Raw genomic sequence first — 23514 nt, 5'->3', positions numbered from 1 at the left:
GAAGAGGAAGAAGGTAAGAAAGAATCGAGACCCCTAGGAACCGAACCCAACCCCACCTCCAGGGTGCCTGGCCTGGCCCTTCGGGCACCCGCAGTGTGCAACTAGATTCGCCTTCCCGAAGAAGAGGAAGCAGGAGCATGAGCAAGTCGATAGGCTCATGCTGCCGATGTCCTCACATAGTCCCAAGCCGGAGGCACAAAAGCACCAAAGCCTGTATCTCTGTCGCCTTATTCAGTTTTGGTTGTTCACTCGACGTAAATCAGACAATCTGCTATGAATATACATTGCTTCATCAACGAGAAACAGCAGCCAGCGGTTCTGCTAATCTTTAAAAAGAACAGAGAATGAAAGGAACAAGCAGCTAGTGAAATTGCATCATGCATGATGACTCGTGCGCACGCCAAGCTTATTTGTTTCCTTGTTCTTTCCTTAGTGACTAGATTGCTACAATCTGTCGTAGAGATGAGAGAAACAGACTGACACGGTGGCTGCTCGACGCCGTGATGCGGGCCGTGGAGGACTGGCTGAGGGCGCTGGGCCTGCCGCCGCTGGCCGACCACGCCGTCGAGGACGGGGTCGTCGCGCCGCTTAGGGGAGGGAGGGAGGGAGGCTGCCGGGGGAGGCCGCGCCGGCGAGCAGGAAGGAGAGAGGAGGAAGGAGATGAGATAGGAGAGAGAAAGAGGGAGATCGAGAGAAGAGAGAGAGAGGGGTTATAACGCTGACAAGTGGGCCCAACTGTCACGCGGCGGCCACGTCAGCAAAACCAGCCACCAAAATAGCTGGATGGCCAAATGTGAACGGTTTTGATAGTTCAGTGGTCGAAGATATCTGGTTTTGGAGTTCGATGGCTAAAACCAAACCGAAGTAAGAGTTGAATGGCCGAAAATGAACTTTATTCTTAAAAAATTGAAAATGAATTCTTGAAGACTTTGAACTGAGATTGGATGGAAAATGAGGGGCGCAAGGCGGGGCCCTCTCCTTCTGGTGCCCTCCGGACTTTCGTTTTGAATCATCCACTAGTTCCTTGTGTTGGATTTCTTTCCGGTTCCCTCTTTCGTGTTGGTTTATGTTCTTTATGCAGGAAGAGGCCGGCTCGTGCAGGGCTTGGGGCGCTCAGGCCTGCCGTGCCGGCGGTGGCAGCAGGCAGCGACCGGCGCAGCGGTGCCTGGTGGGGTGCTTGGCCCCTACGTAGGCTACGCAGCCCCAGGCGGCGACGGCGCTCGCAGCGCAGCGGTCGGCGCAGCACGCCTGGGCGTGCAGGGTAGGCGGCCCCAGCGCAGCGGTCGGCGCAGCACCGCAGCAGGCAGGCCCGTCCAGCGCGGCCTAGCATTGCTTGCACGCGGTGCAGCTCGCGGCGGCGGCGCCCTGGCGCAGGGCGAGTAGTGCGCGTCCAGCGTCCAGCAGGGAGCACCGGCGCGGCACCAGGGCCAGCAGCAGCAGCAAGCTCTTGTTTTCTTTTGTGTGCAGGGAGATTGATCGAGTGCGTGTGTGGGAAATCCCGGGCTCGGTTGAGCTCGTTCTTCATCAGCAAAATTGCGCCCACAAGGTGTTCGACAGAATGTCTCAATAGGTTTTTCTTTTTCCGTTGTTTTTGCTAGATTTGTTTTAGGCCCTAGTCGAGTAGATTGTCTTGTTTTAGTGTAGCTCTCTAACCCTAGTTTCTTAGTTCTATCTCTAGATTTATTTTTCGTGCTCTAGGTTTAATTAATTTTCTGCTTAATTAAAACCTGAAAAAGTAAAACAAAAATTAGTTAAGTTGTGCATGTGTTAGCTAGATTTTATTCCAGTATTTCTAGTTTTTGTTTCTCTGTGTACTAACCCCACTTTGCTCGAGTACTTGAGATGTTTTCTTTTCGGTGATTTTTCTCTTATCGGCTTTTGTGTGTTTGTTCAAGTGGGCGAGTTTTGTGTGTGCTTTTCACCGCTTTGCTTCCATGAGTATGTTCTGACTCCTCAGTGTGAGTATTCCTAGTGCCGATAGCCGTCTTGAGCTATGCGGTACTGATACTTACTATTTGAGGTGTGTCGGGTGCAATTAGGACTTTTTTCTCCGATTTTTCAAAATCGAATTTGAGGCTCTCATTCACCCTCCTGGTTGCCTATTCAGTTCTTCAGCCTGCTGCCCGGCCGCTCGGAACAATGTGTTTTTCTTATGGATGGTTATATATGATGCCCTGCTCAATCCTGCAGTTTCATCTTTATTCTTTGCTCCAGTGCGATGGCTTCATTTCACACGTTTTTTTTCTGAATGTGCTTCAGTGCTTGCTTTTGCAGCTTTGCCTGCTCCCTATCTTTGCATCTGATGCAAATATGTGATTGCTGGCAAATATGCTTCTTTCTTCAGAAGCTGCCCGTCGTGATCGTTGTCACAGAAACTCCATTTCATACTCTCTTTTTTTTAGAAAATTTCTTCTATGCCATCAAAATTTGAAAGCGATTGGGTGCTCTAGCCTAAGAAAAGGGAGTGAATTAGGCACTATTAAAACCTAAATCTATGGTTCCAACTAGTTTGCACAAAACTAAAACTAATTCAAGCTATCTAGATGTGCAACTACGGTTCACCTTAGTGTGAAACTCTCACCCCAAAAGAGTTTTGCAACCTATAGCCAATTCTAGCAAGATACTACACTAAGAAAGTAAAGACACATAAGTTGCAATATGAAATACGAAAACTTAATGAAAGGGATGAGAGAAAGCGAACTCTCGACACGAGTATTTATCCTGTGGTTCGGATTGCCACAAAGGCGCCCCTACGTCCACGTTGTTGATGCACTCACAAAGAGTATCGCTTCCCGGCAATCAAATATCTTCCGTGAACATAATCACGGTCATCTTAATCCCGATCTTCACTAAGGGAGATTGCCCACGAAGGAGGGGTCTCCGACCCCCGCACAATGTCGTCAACGCCGCTCCACACCAAACCGGAGGGTCGTCGACTTGCCGGCGAGCCACCAAAGCTCAAAGGATGGCCGGCGCACCAAGATACAAGGATGGTTCACTCTAGAACCACGGCACAAGAATCTAAACCTTACTTGATCACTCACTCAAGAGCTAACCTAGCACTAACACTCACAAAGCTTGTGCTAAGGACTAAGAATTTGATCTTTATGCTCTTGGATGGCTTGGAGGTGTTCTTGGGTGTGAGTGGGATGTCCAGCAACTCCAGCAAGCTTCAAATGGCCGGGGGAACACATATATATAGGCATCCAATTTGAACTAGCCGTTTAGAGCCGTTGGGCACATTTCTGCGTAGGCATCGGAACTTCCGGTGCAAGGGCATCGGTTCTTCCGGTCACTTATAGCTTGAACTAGCCGTTGGGTCTTTCTGACGAGTTCTGCAGCTGAAAAATGATACCATCGGAATATCCGGTGGTAGCATCGGAACTTCCGGTGCTAAAGGAACTTTCTGGAGTCAAAAACATGCTCTCTGGGCAATAGCACGGGCATTGCACCGATGCCTTTTTTATAGCATCAGAATTTCCGATGCTTATAGAAATCAACTTCAAGGTGCTTCGTATTTTGGCTATAACTTTTTACTCCGAACTCCGATTTAGATGATCTTGTACTCTTTGGAAAGCTTGTGAAATTCTCTACAAGATTCTACTAAAGTCCATCTCATTTGACCAAATTTTGAGCATCGGAATAACCGGTGATAGGCATCGGTTCACCCGGTGCCACACAGAACCGATGCCACACAGAAATCAGTTTCTCCGTGTTTTGAGCATAACTTTTTACTCGGAACTCCAATTTCGATGATCTTGTACTCTTTGGAAAGCTTGTGAAATTCTCTACAAGATTTTGCTAAAGTCCATCTCATTTGAATAAGTTTTGAGCGTCGGTTAAACCGATGCTTGTCGGAAGGTCCGGTGCAGGGTCATAGGAAGAACCGGTGCTACTGATTTTTGTATAACTCGTCCAATTCAGTATTTCTTTGAGTTCTTTCTTCATGTTTTGCTTTGCTAACCCTTTTTAATACATTTTTGGGACCTAAAAAGATTTACTTAACAAACTTGTTAGTCCAATTGATTGCATTGTCATACGATCACCAAAATCACTCGAAATGGCATAAATGGTGCCATGTTCGTTACAAAATTTATACACATCTCATCTATGCCATTGAAAATTATAAGTTCTCTTGATTGCCATCAGTTTTAATTTTTCATCCATTAACTGCTATTGACGTTAGATTTCCGTTAAGACATCACAGACTATTGTGTGTACGCATGGCCGTCACCTTCCCTCTGTTCGCCCGCGATATGAAGGCCGCGTCTGTACCGTGGTTCCAACTGGCAGAGGAATTATATTCAATGCTTGTTGCTTTTAATTGTTCGATTATTCTAATATCTGAGCTAGAAACTAGTACGATGGACCCCAACGGAAGGCAAACTGTGGCCGCGATCGTAGTCCGACCTCGGCCCCGCCTGCGCACCGGACTCACGCGGCGCCCAACTCGAGCAGAACCGCGTGCGTGCTTGCTTGCCTCATTCGAGCTTACTGCTGTGGCCGGCGGCGAGCGTGGAGGCAGCACGCGGTGAGGGCGGACGTGGAGGCAACGCGCAATGGCGGCAGGCGCGGAGGTAGGTCCGCCCGGCAGCCGACATGGAGGAATGCGCGGCCGGTGTGGCGGAAGACGCTGCCGGCAGTCGACGGCCGACGTAGAGGATGCCGATCGGGGAGAAAGGTTATGGTGAAGAGGGAAGGAAGAAAGGAAAATAATAAGAAGAATGAAAAATAAAAAATAAGGGTACTTTGATCATTTCATTTTTTATTTTAACAGCTAGGTAAAGCCATTTTGTCAAATGTTCCGTTCCGATCCACCAGAGAAGCCGGAGCTGGAGCCATTTTTAGAGGAGCCATAGCCTTGCCAAACAGGCTCTTAATTTTCTCAGTTCCTTCGAGCTTTAGTCGCCTAACACCCTGGTCTCTTTCTCTAGCTGTACTAGCCTATCAACCTGTGCTCCTGCACGAGCAAATTAGAATTGATAGAAAATAAGGCATCTAACTAATAATTATAATTATTTATTTCACACCCTTTTTCATCTATTAAGTATTTTAACACATACTCCAAAATACATATTTATCATTATCTAGTTGCAATAGATTTCATTTTGCATCACATTTTCATGTGCGTTTGATATATATTTAATTGAACCATTTGTTTGTGAATTAGTATTCTTATCTCTTCCATCATACATGAATAAATGGTGACACATATCACGGGTAGTATTTTTATGTAAATAATAATATAAATAATATATTAATAATAATAGAAATAGTAATTTAGAATTTTATATTGGTGCACTTTAATATTTTGCTATAGTTATATAATTTAGATTCAGATTTAGGGTTACTTTAACTTTGATTAATGACATAGTTAGATAATTTATATGCAAAATTTAGGGGATTATTTGCATTATTTTTTATAATGGCATAGGTGAGTAATTTACATGAAGATTAGGGGTTATTTTATTTTTTTTAATAATGGCAGAGGTGGTTTAGGGGTTATTTTAGTCTATTTTCATAATGGTAGAGTTGGGTAATTTATTTGGAAAGATAACAGATCCAAATGGCTATTATGATTAGAATTGTCGGATTGATGACCAGATGTTTCTGATTTTTGTAAGAATTTTTAGAATTTTTCTATTTTTTTTAGAGTGTCCACCTAGGATCCTAGATGGCTTCACGTGGAGGCTTCAAAGAAGCCTCCAATTAGTAATAGTACGATGTTGTCATGCTGAAAATTAAATAAAAACTGAGACAGAATTGGATTGATCAGTGAGACGCGACAGAGCTCTATGCCTCTATACGGTCTGCGTTGTGCCCGCTTTTGCTTGCCGCTGAGGCGCTGAAGCTTGGCATGGAGGGCGACAGCGGCTACCGAAGCAGCGGGTGGAGGAGTTGAGTCCCTCCCGCGTCAAGCTTGGAAGGAGACTGGACAAGGAACGCGCCAGCTAGATCAGTCTAAACACTGGACGGCTGCGATTAATGTCAGCCGAGATCCAATGGATAATTTTGTTTCAAGAAATGCCCAACTCTCATGTACAAGGGTAAAGTTGTCTTTTTCATCATCACTTCACAACCATATAATGGATATATAACGACAGTGGCACATAAGCAACGAAAAAGTAAAACCGATGGCAATAAAGGCAAACTATAATTTTTTGATGGCGTAGAAAGGATGTGTATAATATTTTAGAGTAAATTTCTTATATGGCCCTAAAAGAAATGGTAGTTCCTTATTTGGCTCTAAAAGTTTGAACTTCCTTCTTTGACCCCATTTTTATCCTCTATCCCTTTCCTTGACCCCTACCGTGAGCTCTGTTAGTCAGTTCCGTTAAGGCCATGAAGGCCGGCCCCTACAGCCATGAAGGCAGTTGTTCTCGCCGCCGCTCCTTGAGCACGCTGCTGCTGCGACCACCTCTGAGAGCCTACTGCCCTCCGGGGAGCTGCACTCCTCCTGCACCGCTGCTGCACTTCCGAAGCTCCAGCGTGGCCAGCGCGCGCTCCGTTGTGACCCCGCATTCCCAGACGCCAGGGGCGAAGCCAGCCGAGCTGACTATCGGGGTCTTCTCCATTAGAAGGTTGGGGTCGAAACTGCTAGAAATAGGGATTTCCATTGAATTTCCCAGATTTTATCGGGGTCGGCTGACCCCAATAAAGACATGTAGCTCCGCCACTGCCAGACGCCACCACCGCCTCCATGGCAGCTGACGCCACGCCGGCACGAGGACGCGCACGGACACACTGCGACCAGAGTCCCTCCGCACCAGACACCTCTCCTCCACCGCCCTTCCACAGGCCCGTCGTCCGCACACCACATGGACGCGCTCCTCACATTCGACCGTGCTCGCGCCTCTCCGTCGTGGCTTCGGGGCAGTGGGATGCCACCGTGGCAGTGGCACTCAAGTGCCTTGTCGCAATCCGGGTCCTCCTCGCACGGGGCACCTTCATCCTCCGCGACCAGCTCCTCGCCGCATTGCTCCGGCACCCAACGTCCAGGCGCACCCCACTCATGGCGTTCCCACTCGGTTGCTCCGGCCTCCTTCGCCGCCGCGTCGTGGGTCCGGTTCTCTGCGTGCTCCTCGAGCTCGTCCTCCTCCTCCGTGATGCCTCCACCGACGCCGAGTACCACATCAAGCTCCCCTACCCGCACCTAATCGCTGAGCTTGCCGCCTCCATGGCCATCGCCGACACCGTGCGCCAAGCTTCTCACCACCCCCGTCATCGGGCCAGTAAGGATCGTGGCCCAAGAAGTGAGGTTGAATTGGGACTTTTTCAAATTTCTACCTAGTCCTTAACCTAGACTAGTATTGCCGAATCTATAAATTTGAAACATAGTCACTAGAGCACGCTAGCAAAAGGTCCTTAGGTAGGTAAACACACTATCATGATCATTTTGTCTAGATGGTTGCACACTAGTAAGATCAAAACCTAAGCAAGAGTTCACACTACCATGCAAGTTTTCCTAATCAATCTATAAGCAATCAAAAGTAAGAATAACAATAAATGAATTTAATTGCTTGAAATAAAAGTAAGAGATACGAGACAATCGGATTTTTTTCCCGTGGTATCGAGGAGTTGACGTTCCCCCCTAATCCACGTTGGAGCACCCACATAAGGGTATAGCTCTCTTGCTTCACTAAGGAGCAAGTGATCACTAAGAATGCTCCTTCTCCATCTCCGGAACGGCGAGCTTTACACCATGTACAATCTTCTTGTCTTGGGGCTCCCACAAACTACAAGAGCTCACCAAGAACCTCTCGATCACCGAGACCGGCTAGGTGCCGTCAAACACCAAGAGTAACAAGCTCCTAAGCCTTTACTTGACCTACACTCAGTTGGCCCTAGCTCAAGCACACTTGCTACACTTGCAAAGGTTGAATTCTTCAAGGTTGAAGCACAATCAATGTTCTAGATCTTCACTCTTTTGCTCAAAGCACTTTCTCTTCTTCTCAAAGATGGGCTCAGGTATTCAAGGTGTCAAAGGCGCTTCAAATGAGCCAGGGGTTGCCCTTATATAGAGTGGAGAGGGTCACATAGCCGTTGGAAGTCCACTGCAGGAAAATCGTGACCATCGGAAGAACCGACGGGTGACAAATTTGAGGCATCGGTTCAACCGGTCTCTCTGTGTCCAATTAGTAGCCGTTGGGGTTTCTGACACAGTATCCAGGCTTGAGTCATTGTATCGGTGCATGCTCCGTAGAGGCATCGGTTCAACCGGTGCTGAAGAGGTTCACTGATCAACTCAAACAAGCTCTCTGGAACATAGTACATCCAATGCACCGGTCGTTGATTCTGAAGCGTCGGTTCAACCGGTGCTGAAGACGAGTTGAGGTCCACCAAAACATGCTTTCTGGAACATAGTACATCTAATACACCGGTGCTTTGTTTGGGACCATCGATTCAACCGGTGCTATAGGGATTGTTGATTTGATTTCTGCTTGCATCCAGAGAGATAGACCGACAGGGGCGTCGGAACTTCCGCCAAGCGTCGGATGCACCGATGCTAAGGCATCGGTTAAACCGGTGCTGCTGTTTTTCTTCGTTTTCAACTGAATTGAATTGGATTTGAATGTAACTTCAATTGTTTCTTCTTCCAAGCGTTGTGTTAACTTCTATTGACCATCTTGGGCTGTTTTTGAGCGAGTGTGCAAGATTTCTAAGACCAACTCAATTTTAGTCAAGCTACTAACTCATAAACCCCTCTTAATAGTACGGTCAAGAACTAAAAACTATAAACCCTATTTAAATCAAGTGTCATTCATCTCCTTGTGACACTTGAGACTAGAAAGGTTCTTAATCTTTAAAATTGAGTCCTTGGCACGTATGGTTGTTCCGAATTGAGGAGTCTCCTTTCACATTTTATATGAGACTAGACTAATCACTAATTTTTTCTTCAAAATACACGTTAGTCGCATACGATTGTCATTAATCACCGAAACTTACCATTAGCGTCTATCGGTCTAGATGCGCTTCAGGGCCCACAGCCCAACGCACTCATCTAGGAGTACGTCCGGCTTGCGGAGCAAGACATCATCACGATGGAGCATAACATTGCCGCTTGGGTCAAGGAGATGGGTGAGCGCCTCGACACATTGTCCCTAGCCGACGCAGTGGAGCTAGTGTGCGTGCTGCGGCGGTTGGAGGGTTCGGCCCCAGCAATGGAGTTGAAGTGAGCGGGGCTGGACGAGGGCGTCGTGTGCACGGCGCAGGCGCGCAGCGGTTCCGCGAGCGCGCGCGGAGGGGGTGGTGCTACAGAGGATGGTGGAGGAGAGGCTCCTAGTGCGGAGGGACTCAGGTGGCAGCGTGTCCGCGTGCGTCCTCGTGCCGGCGCGGCGTCGGTCGCCATGGAGGCGGTGGTGGCGTCTGGGCCGGCGGGGGCCACGGCGGAGTGCACGCTGGCCGCGCTGGAGCTCAGGGAGTGCAGCGCGTGGGCAGCATGCTCACTGGCGGTCGCGGCAGTGGCGGCGGGAACAACAGCCTTCACGGCCGCAGGCGTCGGCCTTCACGACCTTATAGGAACTACCAGCAGAGCTCACGATTGGGCAAAGGAAGGGATAGAAGATAAAAATAGGGCAAAAGAAGGGTGTTTGAACTTTTTAAGCCAAATAATATGGGACTACCATTTCTTTTAGCGTCATACAAGAAATTTACCCAAAATTTTATGGCATAAAAGAAAATTTCTCTCTTTTTTTTATATTTCCTCTCCCACGTGCCGTTTGCTCTGGAATGCCAGGGAAACGAAGTGCTGTTTTCCTTTCATATTTGATTGCCACATCAGCTTACCGTTTCAAACGGCTATGGCTATGTAGGTATAGATTTGCAATTTTTTTGTTCCAAACGATTATTTTTGAAGATACGGAAATTGCTAAATATAAAAATGAAAAAATTTCTGACAACGTTATGCCTAATGATACAAATGAAACAGCGATGCCGATGCGCACGCGACTCTGAACAAAGCTGCAAAGCAGCACTTGCAGTCACCACTAAATTTTTTTTTTTTTTTGACTGTCAACGGGGGGGAGAGGATCCCCACCTGATTGTATTGCCAAATTGCCCCAAATGACTGAATTCAAGAAAGTTTTACAGTTGGCGAACACTTGCCAAAAGTGTCACCCACTCAACTCCAACATCAAACACGTTTTTTAGCTTATCTAGCCATTATGCAGCCTCGCGCACCAGGCCGCCACTACCCAGCGGTCTTCTTGGCGTAGTCTATGTTTCCATAGCTCTACATCTGCTCGGCAGGCCCTCAGCGTCTCTTGAATCGTCGCTCTTTCTCCCCGAAACACCACATTGTTGCGGCGTTTCCACAGCTCCCAACAGCACAGCAAGATGAAGGTACTGAAGTGCTTCTCTGGCATCGCCTGTGGTCGAGAGATCCGCAGAAGCACGCTATCTGTGTCGCTCGATGAGATGTCCATTCCCAGTTCTTCCCAGAAGCGGGATGCAAACTCGCATTGCAATAGTATATGGGCGGTAGTTTCAGTTGATTCTCCACAGACCTCACATCTATCATCAGGCACAATCTTCCTTCTGGCTAGGTTGGCCCGGCATTGGAGTCGGCTTCTGTTGACAAGCCATCCGAAGAATTGAACACGGGGAGGTGCTCTACTTTCCCAGACAAAAGCCGCGCGGGCGTCCATGTTGTCACTGCGCGCCCTCAATACTTGATACAGAGGCTTACTTAGCAACTTATTATTCTCATCCGCCATAGGGCAGTAGCGTTGGTCTCCTCCTTCCTGCAAGGTAACCTGCGAGAGTGCCGCCTGCAATTCCCTGAGTTCCTCCCTCGCCTGTGGCGTGAGCCTAGGCACTAGGCATGGCTCCACGCCTGCTTCCACCACGTCCCGGACGCTTGCTTCTGCATTCTTCACATGGCTGAACAGCACCGGGAACCTAGTGGCAAGATCGTCCTCCCCGAGCCAAGCATCTGACCAAAATTCGTTGCAAACACGTGACATGCAAACACATATTACAGTCTGGCACGGACAGTACGTTGCAAGTGTAACAAGCTCCATCACAGTTCTTCAATAATCTGGAGTTTTTGACAATATTACAGATTTACAGGACATCATCAAACTGATTTAGAAAATTCAAGGCTAAGATTAGCAAGGCACACGGCCGCAACAACAACGTTTGATCACTCAAATTGACACCAAGTGTAAACAAACAGTAGCACACAGCACACCTCTATCAAATAACCCAAAACAAAGAGAATGAGGTAGTAGGCCCAAAAAACAAATTAAGATGGCACAACGGAGCAAGTCCAACCGCAGAGTGAGGACTCCAATTAAATTAAACGGCACCAGCAGAAGTAGCAGCAGCGCCGTCTTCTTCACCCGGCCTGCTGACGATCCCGGCATGGAAGAGCAACACCCAGAGCAGTGTTATCAGCTCGCCGCCCCTGGCAATGGTCTCCTTGTGGCCATTGAGGTTGTCGGACGGCGCGACGTATAGGATCATCTCCGACCAGAATTCAGCCATCAACTTCCACACCGCCACATCCTCCCCTTTGACGACCATCAGCTCCACCAATTGCTCCCCCAGCCTTGCGCCTTCCTTAAGCACCTCATGCTTTGCATTTGCAGCCAGCGTTTTGATCAACCGTTGGCATCTGGCTTCTAGCGTCAATGACCCTCCTGCTGTGTAGCCGGCAAGGACACGCTCAGCATCCTTCTTAATATCTTTGTACAGGCTCCTGCTCCATTCGTCGTCGTCAGGAAGCAACTCAGGACACCATGTGACAAGGTAGGCACAATACCGTGACAGGCGAGTGGCAGAGATCTTATAGTTATTAGTGCTCGAACCTTGTTCTTCGTCATCCAGGTGTTTGTACCTGACCTCGAGGATGCTTGTGGCGATGTGCCATGTAAGTATTGTACGAGATGTACTCTTGTTGTTGCAAGCCCAAAGAAGAATTTCACCGACTTGGCCCCGGCGGCGGAGACATGCTGTGCCATTGCTAAGGTGCCCATTTCTACTGCTTCTTAGCACTTCCATGATGCAAACCTTCACAGTTGCTGGCACCTTGACCTTCCTCTTCTGATCCGGCAAATGGAGGAGACGCCTGAGAGATACAAGCAGGGTTGTTGTGCTCGAGCGAATCCCCAGGATAGAGCATTGACCTATTTTCTCATCCCAATGCTTCATCAGCCTGCATCTGCGAGAAGGCCAATCCATTTCTTCTTGAGAAGTGAAGAATGCTGCGAAGAGGCATGATTTACAAGGTGGCAGATGAGGGCAACTTTAGTCCAGTTGGAGCAGATGTAGGAAGCTATGTCCCTCACCTCAGTCATCACGACTACCACCAAAAGCAAAAATACTGGCACCAGATCGAGGTACATGCTTCCATAATCTTTATCCCAGGTGTCGTCGTGGCCGACCAGTTGTTTAACCCAGGTTTGGCCGACCAGTTGTTTAACCCAGGTTTGGCCGACCCGTTGTTTTCGAATGCAACAAATAGTGCACATAATCTGAGGGAAGTATATACCTCCGTTAGTCCGCACCACAAGCCATACAAGCGGTCTGGTCAACAAAAAACAGCACCAAGCTATGCACAATAGTGAGATAAAGATACCCAGAATGGGCAACCAATAATTTGAATAGTAGATCGGTAGGGATGAATAATAATAATCATGAAGGAACGAAAGCTCATCCCAAACAACCAAAAAGACTCTGTCACGTTCGCCGTCCTTCAGCAATAAGCTCCAGAAAAAACTGAAGGCGTCCTTGGAGCCAGCATTATTTCTGACCTTGTACCTTGCAAATCGGCACCGCAACAACTTGAACAATGCAAATGAGAAGCATAAGTCTTTTTGTGGCTTTAGTGTTGATGTTGGAAGCAAGTTATCCAACCTCCAAACTCTATCAATAGTCACCAGGCCATTGTTATGCAAACTTGTCCATGAGTCATCCTTGAAAACATACCCAAGGGGCTGCTTCTCCACGTGTCTTTTCTCTTCTCCCATAACCAGTAGTGGAGGAGGTGCATCCTCAACTACCACAAGTTCACCATGGTGACTTGTTTGTTGCGACGATTGTTGCTTCATGTACCCAGAAATAAGATGGGGATTGCGTCCGAGAGCAAAGGATTGTCGTGCCTTTTGAAATGCATAATATTTTAGTACCATTTTAGTAAATATGAGAGCAAAAGTCACCACTTCAAGGGCAATTCTAGCAATCATGTACTCGGGGTGCAATCTGTAGCGGTTGGTCAAGAGAATGATATAGCTGATACCAAGGTAAAATGTCCAGACTCCCTTAACAAACAGCTCAAATGGAGGACCCATGCTCCCACCTTCTCTACCATCGACAGCAAATACTGCACTGGTATTGATCATGATGATCTGAACAAGGGGTGCCCATACTACAACCAGCAGCGAGTGTAGACTTGGCTGGCACTTTGCAATAATCAACTGACTGGAGAAGCAGTGGCGGAGCTAAAATTTTAGAGTAGGGTATTCCCATCTCCAAACAAATAAAAAAGTCCACATGAACAGTAAAAGACACAATATGTGTTCGAGAAAACAAAGGTACAAAGCTGTTCAACTCTAACATGTCCATGAAACAAAGGGAATTAGGCATATCAATTGGAATTCAAAATTTTCTAATTGCAAATCTATGCTACTATGCTAGTCTGCTTGCTCACCTCCTGTATATGGCTCTGTGCCTCTGTCGCTCCCCTGCCTACCTTCCTGGGCCTTGGCCCCTGACCCCGTGCGGCCGTGCGCACTGCACAGGCGGGCAGCACGGCAGCGCCCAGCGGCGAGCGCCCGAGCGGCCTGCGGCCTGCCGCGATGGCGCGGTGTCGCCGCCGGCCGCCCAGCGCCCCCGTGCCGCCTGGCCGCCTGGCCGCGTGCCGCGACAGTGCGACCCCCTGCCGGCGCTCGCGGTCGCCGGACGCAGCTCCCGGTTCCGGCCTCCGCCACCTGCCGATCTAGGTTTTCATCACGAGATTTTGAGGAATGGGGAACAGTCAACGGACGGGAGAGAGAGGGACTCAGGTCAGAGCAGGCCGGTGGGCGTGGGTCGTTGCTGTGGGCCGTGATTCGTGTGCCGAAGCTGGTTGTTTATGGGTTGGATCATTTATTTGGGCTAAATTTGAGCTCAGGAATTTACTTGATGTATATACTTATAGTCTATATAGTATGTATATATGTATTATGGATGTATATACTTATTCACTTTCAAAAAATAGTTGGGTATTCCTGGGAATACCCAGGAATCCAGCTGCCTCCGCCAATGTGGAGAAGTACTCCCCATTGTCCAAGTCATACCGCTCTGTGGCGTAGGCATTCTCACCTGCGCCCATGGGGACAACTGTGGAGATGATAGCCAAGAACAGGGTGTTGGTTCCAAGAAAGATAAACCTGGTGAGTCGATGGTGGCGATAACGCTGGCCATAGATGCCTATCCCAACTATGAGTCCAGCCAGAATGGCACCGGCGAGCTGCAGTGCGTTCACAAGCCATATCTTCCCTTGCATGCTCTTGTGGAATGAGGACACCAAATGCGAGCAGCTTATGGTGGAATTCCCTCCAGCCATGGGCCAGCTTATTTCCAAATGTCAAGGTTAGAACGAACGAACAAGCTGTTGGCACAAACAAGCAAGTAAGCATACATAAACCAGTCAGTGTTCATCATGTGTTTAATTCTAACCAGATCAACAACAGAAATGCCCACAAGTAGTTTACCGTGTAAGGTGGAGATCTAGCTGGCTGGCGCATGCAAGTTCGATCTGGCTGCCTGCTGCCCGGCCGCTCGGAATAATATATGTTTCCTTATGGATGATTACGATGCCCTGCTCAGTTTCATCTTTATTCTTTGCTCCAGTGCGATGCTTCCTTTCACATTCTTTTTTTTTTTCTGAATGTGCTTACTTTTGCAGCTTTGCCTGCTCCCTATCATTGCATTTGATGCACATATATGTGATTACTGGCAAATATGTTCCTTTCTTCAGAAGCTGCCCGTCGTGGTCGTCGTCACAGACACTCCATTTAGTACCCCTTTTTTTTCGTCTCCCACATGCCGTTTGCTCATGGAATGCCAGGGAAACGAAATACTGTTTTCCTTTCATATTTGATTGATGTATTCAGAAAGCGGAAACAAGAAGTTCATCTACGATCCTTCTGCATGGACTAGTAATTTAAGCGACATATAGATGTTATAAGTTTATTGATGAATTTAGGATCCAGGGTTAATCAAGATGATAGGGGTCCAACCAGTAGGCAGCAGCATCAGATGGCCCGCTGCGCCAGCCGCGCCGCCGTTGGCGGGGTCGTCCACGTCCAGCAGCAGGTGCGGCAAATAATTGGCCTGGTGGGCGACTCGTCGGTCGGTCGGGTCAAGTTGGAGGACCCACACACGGTGCAGCGCATAGCGTATCGATCAGCGCGTCGTTTTCTAGAACCCGTGCGCGATACCGCGCACTGGAGGCTTTAAACCTCCCAATCTCTCTAGTGTGTGAGGACGCGTATGCGTGTGCGCGCGTAGGGTATTGAGTGTTTACAGTCAACTGTACGGTCGATTTTCCGACCGTTATTTTTTATATTTATAGAAATTTTTTTGTCATTTTTTGATTAAATTTTTTTAAAAAAAATACAATAAAAATTTTGGAGACCAAAAACATTTCAATCAAAATATTAGAACAGAAAAAAATTTCAAGAAAAAAAATTGGAGAACAGAAAAAAATTTCAAGAAAAAAAATTGGAGAGCACAAAAATTTCAAGAATTTTTTTTGCGTCATTAAAAAAATATTCATCCGAAAAAATAAAAAAAAATCAAAAAAATTGTTGAAAAATTTTTGCAAAAAAAAACCTGGAGGCGCGAGGCGGCGGCGGATCCGCGCTGCCCCGTCGTCCTCCCCGCCGACGGGGGAGCGCGCGGTCCAGGGAGGCTTTAGTCCGCCGCACCCAGGGGAGGCGGATTCGGCGGCGGCGAAGTCGGTGGAGCGCGCGGCGGCGGCGGCGCACAGATCCGGCGGCGGCGACGGGGTCGCGGAGGCGCACGGCGAGGTGGAGCAGGGTCTCCCTCCTTGGCATGTCGCGGCGGTCGATGACGGCGGAGACGGCGTTGGCGACGGCCTCCCCCGCGATGGACTCCTGGGGGCGCGGAGCTCCTCAGCGCTGGCCGCGCCGCTCGCCTGGATGGCAGCCGGGAGGTGGGGCTGGATGGCGGGCACCGGGCACCTCGCCTGGATCCAGATCCAAAATGAGAAAGAGAAAAAAAAGGATAAAGGAGGAAGGGAGCAGGTAGGGGAGGGGGGATCACGTGGTGGGCCATTTCGACCGTAACTTTCTTTGCGTGCGGTCATCCGGAAACTCAACATTTCTGCGCGTGTATGGTGTGAGTGGGTCGTCGCGTCCTTGTTTACCCTCAAAAAAAAAAACCGTGCCCGATCGCTAGCTGCCATATCACCATCCCGTTTCCTCCCCAGAGACTAAAAATTCAGCATACCAAGCCTCCCAACTCAGATTTAGCCTCATCTCATGATACTGGGCCAATAAATCCTAGTTTTGTGCCTTCGTAGTAGCAACCATGCATATTTGAAAGTAACTTTTCCAGCAATTCGTTTGATACAACATAGAGGGCGTTATTTATATGTTTTTTTTCCCAGACACAAAGATCAGATTCATATTTTAACATCCATTCAGGTCCTACGATTATCCTGTTGCTTAGTACATCTCCTAATGCTGTTAATCCTTTTTTTTTCTTAATTCGCAATAGCAATCCTAACGCTGTTGACACTTTCTTTTAGTTCATAATCCCAACTAGAACTGCTGGTTACTTTTGATTACAGTTGGAGCGTCTCCGCTGAGCTGGAGAGGTGCCGATTTGACAGCGAAGCACCAGGAGAGATTATTGCCGGAGAAAACGTATGAAAGAAAAGGTTGGATTTGTGTGCGGGGTGCTCAGATTCAGTGGCGGAGCTAAAATTTTAGAGTAGGGTATTCCCATCTCCAAACAAATAAAAAAGTCCACATGAACAGTAAAAGACACAATATGTGTTCGAGAAAACAAAGGTACAAAGCTGTTCAACTCTAACATGTCCATGAAACAAAGGGAATTAGGCATATCAATTGGAATTCAAAATTTTCTAATTGCAAATCTATGCTACTATGCTAGTCTGCTTGCTCACCTCCTGTATATGGCTCTGTGCCTCTGTCGCTCCCCTGCCTACCTTCCTGGGCCTTGGCCCCTGACCCCGTGCGGCCGTGCGCACTGCACAGGCGGGCAGCACGGCAGCGCCCAGCGGCGAGCGCCCGAGCGGCCTGCGGCCTGCCGCGATGGCGCGGTGTCGCCGCCGGCCGCCCAGCGCCCCCGTGCCGCCTGGCCGCCTGGCCGCGTGCCGCGACAGTGCGACCCCCTGCCGGCGCTCGCGGTCGCCGGACGCAGCTCCCGGTTCCGGCCTCCGCCACCTGCCGATCTAGGTTTTCATCACGAGATTTTGAGGAATGGGGAACAGTCAACGGACGGGAGAGAGAGGGACTCAGGTCAGAGCAGGCCGGTGGGCGTGGGTCGTTGCTGTGGGCCGTGATTCGTGTGCCGAAGCTGGTTGTTTATGGGTTGGATCATTTATTTGGGCTAAATTTGAGCTCAGGAATTTACTTGATGTATATACTTATAGTCTATATAGTATGTATATATGTATTATGGATGTATATACTTATTCACTTTCAAAAAATAGTTGGGTATTCCTGGGAATACCCAGGAATCCAGCTGCCTCCGCCAATGCTCAGATTCTATGGGTGTATAGGAGTCGATCACGGGGGATCAGGACGAGGAATGTTTTTATAATCGCCGCACCCGCACAACAGTCACCATCCCTGGTTTTCTCAACTCATATTCAGCAGAAATCAATCAGGGCAAAATCAAATTCAAATCAAACAAAGAAAAACAAATCAGCGAACAGATCGGGTGGGCGGTGAGAAATCACCAAATTTAGGGGCGAGCGTAACCCCTCATCCGACTGCGTATCAACGGATGGGGGCTCTAAAGCGCCACCGGGTTGCGTCTCGGGAGCCTCGCTTCGAGAAAGAGACCGGGACACGCCGAGAGGAAGCAGCGGCCGGCCATTGGGACAGTGCTCCCCCAAACCAAATCACCACCACGATCACCCACGCAAGACAAGAACAAACAACAGCGAGAGAGGAGGAGAGAAACTGCAAAACGCGAGAACGAAACGAAGCTCTGCAGCCTGCGGAGGAGAACCGTCGCTGGTCAATCAAATCGAAGAAGAAGCGGGCAGGGAGAGGGGCGGCGGCGCGAGGCGAAGCCGTTCGATGAGGCTGAGGCCGATGGAAGCGCGGCGCGGGGTCTTATATATAGTGCGGGCGCGCGGGCGGCGCGGAAGGGAAACCCTAGCTTTTCCCATGGGCTGCTGCCCACGAACAGTAGATGGGTCGGGCTTCTTCAGTATTCGGAAAGAATTTTGGGTCTCCGTGCGGCCCAAAGCCCAGGGCCGAATTGCACACGCCGCATGCAGGGCCGAATGGTATGTATCCGGCTCGGCCCCGTCGGAGACCAATATTTCTCACCTATTATAGATTTATTTCTAAAATAATTATGAATTAGAATAGATTTAGTTTTTGGATATTGAAAACTAGAATAGTAAACTTAGAATGACAGTACCTTATTATTATTGCAGCATAAGGCAATGGCTGCCTCCAATTCTGTTGGATTTTCATGGACCGAAGAAAAATCTAGTATATTTCTTGACATCATGACACATCTTGTAATCAGTAAGAAGTTGATCCATTAGCGGATGGTACGATAGAGATGGTGTTGTCCAAATTAGTTGAGTTTAAAGTTTTGACATTGTTTCGAGTTATTACAATGCAAGATTTAAAGGAACACCTGCTAGAACGTCGGAAGATATACATGAGGGTATGTGAACTAGCGAATCATCCTTATGTTATTGGATTCTTACAAACTAATTGTAAAATATGGATGCGGCCAGAAGTGTATGAGATGCACATTAAGGTAACTCTTATTTTATTCTAATCATGTCCGTTATTTGCAATCCATATTTACGAAATAGTAAATTATTGTGTAATTATATGCTAGGATTACCCCGAGGACACGGAGTTGATTAACAAATCGATACCAAATTTCCGTAAATTGGTATCTATCTTTGGTGGACTTATGCCGCAAACTAGACGAAGGAGGTGGATAAGATCTTCGGGTGATAGTACTTGACCTGCGCAAGAACAGATGCCCGGAGGTTCGTCGAGTCATGATGCAGCACCTCAACCACCAACTTGTGTTAACTGGGATGACGACATGGATGACTTCATGCCCCCGAAACCATGGCCTCCAACACATGATGTTCCTCCCCCTTTACATGAACCTAGAATCAGAAAAGAGACAAATGGAAAGACAAGAGGTTCATCAAGTCATGTTGCACCACCTGCAGCACAAACTTGTGTTAACTGGGATGACGACATGGATGACTTCATGCCCACCAAACCATGGCCTTCAACACATGATGTTCCTCCCCCTGTACATGAACGTAAATCCAAAAAAGAGAGAAAGGGAAAGGCAAGAGGTTCGTCGAGCCATACTACACAACCTGCAGCACCACCATCTGTCAACTGGGATGACGACCTAGATGATTTCATGTCATGATCTATAACATATGATATTCATCGGTTTAAGATGTATGCGCATTTAGTATTATTAATGTTGTATTATGCTTGTATATATGTCTCGTACCTAACTTTGCATTCAATGGACATGTACATAATGTCGAGTTTGAATCGTACTTAGTCGTAATGGAGCATCGAAGTATAAACATACCATCTATTGTATGTAATGGAAAATACGAGAGTGATAAGAGGTGAACGTTGAAGTGTATAAATAAGCGGTCCACAGCTATCTCAGTACAAATAAATATCAGAGATACAAACATCAGATACAAACATCATAATACAACGATAATGAAACACACATCACACATGCAGTGGCATGGCAGAACCCGTTGCAAACTATGGTAAACAGATTCCGGACTAACGTAACATGCCTTGGGTAATTTAAAAAAAAACAGAACAAACACAACGATGCAGCATGTCACTAGCACTATGGTAGTCCTAGTAGCCGTACCCCCACGTAGCAAACTGCGTTGAGCCTTCTCCGTAGTATCCACTCATTGCAGGTGGTGCAGGCAGTGGTGCCGGAGGCGCAGGGCCCTTCTTCTTGTGACAAGGGCAGTTGTAGTAAGGAATAGTACATGGTTCCTCCTGTGAGCCGGCAGCATTGCTGGTATCATCAACTTCGTCGTCTTTGTTAACCTCGCTCACTTCCTCATAATGGTTCACCTTGCATTCCAGATCAAATATCTTTATCTGGAGGTACTCGATGAACTCCTGAACAGAATCAATTGGTGCAGGATCGACCCACCTAGTAAAACTACAGTTTTCTGGAGCATCGGAAGACTGCAAAACAAATTTCATGTAAGGTGTCTCATTGAAGAAAAAGAAAATGAAACAACCGAGTATTACCCATGCGTGTGGACATTTAAAGAAACGCCGACCGCCATCTATCCCGTCGGTGCACATCTGCACTAATCAGTCCTCACCATGTCTGTATTTTGGCCACGGTTCTCTACGGTTATCGTATTGTCGAAGAGGAGTTTCATTGGTAAATTCACTCTTTTGCTGTGGCGGAAACTCAAACACTGGTTCCGGAAAGGAATCAGGTCCAAGAGGCCCCTCCCATATTATGGGGTCTCCCTTTCTTCCCCCTTTTCCTTTCCCAAAACCGTAGTAATTCTTCCCGCTAGACCCACCTCCAGACATTGGGTATACAATGAGCTTTGGTGTTTGAGTGGTGCTGGGAGTTCACAAACTTCGGAGTATTTATAGGCGCACAATGGTCTGATACCCGGAGTGTGGAGTGTAAATACACCTAAAAAGCCTACATGACAACACAGTGAAGAGGCTAGATGACCTAACACTGAAAAGGCTAGATTCGATTCTCGAAATGACTACTCGATGCATCTCTGTGCATGCTGACTCACAGCACTGCATTGCTGCCGCTCGGTCGATCGCGCCTAGATGCCGCCTTCCCCACTACACGCCACAGACCTTCGCTGTAGAATGACAGGTCCGTCGTCCTCGCCAGAGAGACTACTTTGAAGGTGAGCTGGTGTGGTTGCCGTGTTGTCACATCTTTTTGAAATGGTGGAAGGGCACTGCTATTGGGTTGTCGTCTTTTGTCACGTATGTTTGGGCAAAGAATGCGACATTTGGGAAACCCGTGATCGCCGTGCTGAGCAGTGGCAACCTGTGATCTCGTACTCGCAGCTAGATACACTATGCTTCCTATTTTGAGCTATTCGAGCGTGTAGTCATCATCGTCGGCAGGATCTCGGCCGCTAACTCCTACCGCACCTAACTTGTCCTTCATTAAACCACATAACATATTACATTGAAGGCTTCATTCGTTACAACCAAATTCGAGACAAATACATAATATACTTAGTTTCGTACACACAAATACATTGCAAGCTGTTACGTGCACAACTAGATGCGGCGAATTCTTGTAGGTGGAGCCGATCCATCCATCGGATTCCCGGAAGGTCCAGCCTCGGCAGCAGCAGTGGGTACTGAAAGCTGTGGGCACTTCTTGTAAGTGTGACTGTCCGCTCCACACAAGTTGCAACGTTTTTTCTTCTTTCCAGCCTCGGACTCGTCCATTCCATTCCGGATTTGACGTGTCTGCCGTCGGCCTATGCCCCGCTTCGTAGCTGCATCAGGGATGAGCATTGGATGGGGATTTTTTTTGAGTGAATGGGCCTAGAATACCGATGCCGTATATCTCATGACACCAAGTCTGTGCTGCGGCTTCTTTTGTGAAATATTGAGAAACATAGGACGCAGCATCTAACCCAGATACAGAACAAGCCGCGATGACATGGGAGCATGGTAAGTGAAGCACCTTTGGCTTCTGACATCGGCAGAATACCCTCCCGTCAATGGTTATCAAAACTTCTTGAATTACCCTTTGTCTGCGGACACCCTGTCCGGTCCTGTCCCTGCATGATATCTCAAATCTTTGCTCCTTTGTGCCCATCAATATGACTGAGTGAAATCGAGCATTTTCAATTTTTTTCTCCATGTACTCATTGACCCTTCTGCAAAAATACACTCCTGGATCATTAAGTAAGGGAGCGGCTGATGCGTATCGCTCCCGAAAATACCGTATACATCCATACATGATGAACTCAACAATGCCAACAAGAGGAAATCCACGAACACGACGCATTACCATATTGTAACATTCAGCATGGTTGGTCGTCTCGATCCCAAAACGTCTCCTATCTGTGTCATACAGAAGTGACCACTTCTCTTTAGGCGCACCATCAATCCACTGTAAAAATGGCTTAGCATGTCCAACTAATGAATCTGTAGAACGTCTCCTGCTGGATGATGAGGCCTGGCTCTTAAGCAATTCAGCGCTCATGTCATCAATTATACCCCACAAAGCATCAAACATCCTCTGCTGATTCTGAGTGCACAATCGCTTAAACAAATTCATCAGATCCTTATTCTTGAACCGCTCATAAAAGTTAGCAGCCATATACCTTACACACCACTTATTGACAACATCTGGCCATATAGGAGGTGAAGATTGACTACCTTCTTGGAGCTGCCTTATAGCTGCAAGTAGACCTGCATGCCTATCACTGATAAGGCAAACATTAGGCCTTCCAGCAACAACGTGAATCTTCAGACGTTCAAGAAACCAGTACCAGCTTTCTGTGTTCTCATTCTCAACAAAAGCAAAGGCGATGGGAACTATCTGTTTGTTGCAATCAATTCCGATTGCCGTCAATATTGTTCCCTTATATTTCCCTGTCAGGAAAGTGCCGTCAATACAAAGAACATGAAGACAGTAAATGAATGCCCTCACACATGCTCCAATGCAGAAGAAAGCTCGTAGCAGAATGCTTGGCCCCCTGACAAGCTCGGTACACTATATGTATCAAAAGCACTTCCAGAATTTCTGTGCACAATAGCTTCAAGCATACGAGGTAGGTTGTCATATGATGCTTCATAAGTGCCAAACCTCATCTCAAATACTTTTTGTTTAGCCCGCCAAGCCTTTGCATAGCTGATCACATACTGGAAATTCTGTTCAATGTCCCTAATTATCAATGCAGGCTCATAATCCATTTTGTCAAGAATCACCCCATACATCTTCTTAGCCACGAAAGTTGATGTGATATTACGATGATGTCCCACAACACTTGTCAATCTACAAGTATGTGGTGTAACAATTGAACATTCCCAGTGTGTCTTGAACTTTCCCTTGTATGCATGCACTCGCCATGTACAGTCTCTATCTGCACACCTCACCTCGTATTCTTTGCTGCTAGACTTCAGTACTCTGAATTCCTTCCTCAGAGATACAGCCCAGAGCTTCACAACATCCTTCACATCCTCAATGGTACGATACTTTGCCCCTTGTATGACCTCATTCACTCTGTATTCAAACTCCGGACATCTAATA

At 47.7% G+C, this 23514-nt stretch overlaps 1 non-coding gene and 2 pseudogenes across 1 annotated transcript; 1 reads left to right on the top strand and 2 right to left on the bottom strand.

Moving 5' to 3' along the window:
- Positions 1-6700: 6700 nt before the first annotated feature.
- Positions 6701-9519, top strand: LOC120659539 (annotated as a pseudogene).
- Positions 9520-11138: 1619 nt separating this feature from the next.
- On the bottom strand, positions 11139-15290 carry LOC120659532 (annotated as a pseudogene).
- Positions 15291-17732: 2442 nt separating this feature from the next.
- Positions 17733-17812, bottom strand: LOC120696372. The gene has a single exon (XR_005684147.1). It is a non-coding gene; the product is annotated as a small nucleolar RNA snoR8a (small nucleolar RNA).
- Positions 17813-23514: the final 5702 nt, after the last annotated feature.

This window comes from Panicum virgatum, chromosome 2K (genome assembly GCF_016808335.1).
Source record: "Panicum virgatum strain AP13 chromosome 2K, P.virgatum_v5, whole genome shotgun sequence".
Classification (NCBI taxonomy): Eukaryota; Viridiplantae; Streptophyta; class Magnoliopsida; order Poales; family Poaceae; genus Panicum; species Panicum virgatum.
Note: the sequence above shows the minus strand (reverse complement) of the source record. Positions and strands in the feature narration are given on the sequence as shown.